This window comes from Triticum aestivum, chromosome 4A, assembly GCF_018294505.1.
Source record: "Triticum aestivum cultivar Chinese Spring chromosome 4A, IWGSC CS RefSeq v2.1, whole genome shotgun sequence".
Taxonomy (NCBI): Eukaryota; Viridiplantae; Streptophyta; class Magnoliopsida; order Poales; family Poaceae; genus Triticum; species Triticum aestivum.
This window is the reverse complement of record NC_057803.1, coordinates 706,956,929-706,959,337: the sequence shown is the minus strand read 5'-3', so window position 1 is coordinate 706,959,337 and position 2,409 is coordinate 706,956,929.

The following is a 2,409-nucleotide window of genomic DNA, read 5'->3' as shown; positions in this document are numbered from 1 at the left end:
GACATGATGAGGAGCCTCGAAATGGTCGAGACATAAAGATTGATATATTGGAAGCCCATATTTGGATAACGGAATCGTTCCGGGAGAAATCGGGATTTTTTTGGAGTACCGGGGGGTTACCGGAACCCCCCCGGGGGTTAATGGGCCTACATGGGCCATGAGGGAGAAGAGGAGGGCCGGCCAGGGCAGGACACACGCCCCCTTACCCCCTAGTCCGAATAGGACAAGGAGGGGGGGAGCCCCCCCTTTCCTCTTTCCCCTCCCCCCTTTCCTTCTCCACCAAGGCAAGAGGGGGGAGTCCTACTCCCGGTGGGAGTAGGACTCCTCCAGGCGCACCCCTAGGGGGCCGGCCACACCTCCCCCCTCCCTCCTTTATATAGGGGGGCAGGGGGGCACCTCTAGACACAAGTTGATCTTCGTGATCGTTCCTTAGCCGTGTGCGGTTCCCCCCTCCACCATATTCCACCTCGGTCATATCGTTGCAGTGTTTAGGCGAAGCCCTGCGTCGGTAGAACATCATCATCATCACCACACCGTCGTTCTGACGGAACTCATCCCCGACACCCTGCTGGATCGGAGTCCGGGGATCGTCATCGAGCTGAACGTGTGCTGAACTCGGAGGTGCCGTACATTCGGTGTTTGGATCGGTCGGATCGTGAAGACGTACGACTACATCAACCGCGTTGTCATAACGCTTCCGCTTATGGTCTACGAGGGTACGTGGACACACTCTCCCCTCTCGTTACTATACATCACCATGATCTTGCGTGTGCGTAGGAATTATTTTGAAATTACTACGTTCCCCAACAGAAATCGTCGATCCTCTCTTGGAACGGCTCGCCCTCGAGGAGAAGCTAGCACGCGTCTGCGACAACATCATCACCGACACCGTGGACATCGAGCAAGCTCACCCCTACAGCACTGACATCACCACGGTCCAAGCCAGATTGGATCTGGATGGAGTCAACGACGACGATAGTCTTGCTACTGAGATACAGCAAGCAATGATCGTAGCCAAAAAATCCTTCATCAACACCACGATGAAGGAATCCCCTTCATCGGGCGCCACCGAAATCATCAAGAAGGCGCCGCACAACTTCTTTATAGCACCACCAGTACTACAGCCGCTTTGGCTTCTTTACCCGAATCAGACCGTCGAGAACGGCTATCCTCCGGTCATCATCTTCAGGCTGGCCTTGGACGATGACAGAAGCAGCCCGCAACCATGCAACGTTCACCTCAATAGAAAGATGCATATCCCAGGGAGATCCCAACATCAACACTATCATTCAATTGGGACAAGAGGTAACAACTATTGCACTACCCGAGATTCCACCTCATCGTCCGATAGGAGATCCGATGGCACGCCGAGATGCAACACCACAAGCACCCGTGCCGCCATCTACCGGTGAATGATTTGCTTGTCAGGGGTAAATGATAGAGTTATTCAGCTTGTCACCGCCATCTACTGCATGTTCAAACCCTCAGCAAAATCATGAGAAATAGAAAATGGGTGATTTCGCCCGGGCGCTACATGAGAATGCTTTGGCGCGCAGTGTTGACCTAGAAGTCAACACAACTACTCTGCATGAATATCTTACATTGTGGACTTGGACTACTGGAATAGAACTTGATCAGACAGGACAAGATGAGGTATTGTGGTCCTAGCACTAGTAGAAAAGGGGGCAATAGTCCAGGCCAGGTCAGCCCATTAGTCCCGATTCAATCCAGAACCGGGACCAATGGGGGCATTGGACCCGGTTCGTGAGCCCCGGGGGCCGACCAGGCCACGTGGGCCATTGGTCCCGGTTCGTCTGGACCTATTGGTTCCGGTTGGTGGGACGAACCGGGACCAATGCGCCTTGCTCCTGGCCCACCACCATTGGTCCCGGTTTGTGGCTTGAACCGGGACCAAAGGCTGCCCTTTAGTCCCGGTTCACGGCACCAACCGGGACTAAAGGGTTGGCCCTCGTTGCGGTCAGAGTTTAGTGCCACCTCGCCAACCGAAGGGGAATCAGACCGGTTTATAAGCCCCTCCCTCTCTCCCTTTGTTGAGCTCCTCTCAAAATGAAAATAGACGCCCTTATACAGGAAATTTAATCTAAATTCATATTGAATTTCTCTAAAATTAGTAGAAATTTATTATGAATTTAGGTTGAATTTTCTCTATAAGCGCATCTATGCTCATTTCTGAGTAGTTTTTTATATAGTTTTTTTCTTTTCTGCTATATTTATTTTTTTCTTTCTATTCTGAGTTGTAATAAGTCATTAAAAATAAGCATCTATGCTCATTTTTAGTTAAGTTAATCACAACTATTTTTTCTTCTATTTATTTCTGAATTGTAATAAGTCATTAAAAATAAGCATCTATGCTCATTTTTTAAGTAAAGTTAATCACAACTATTTTTG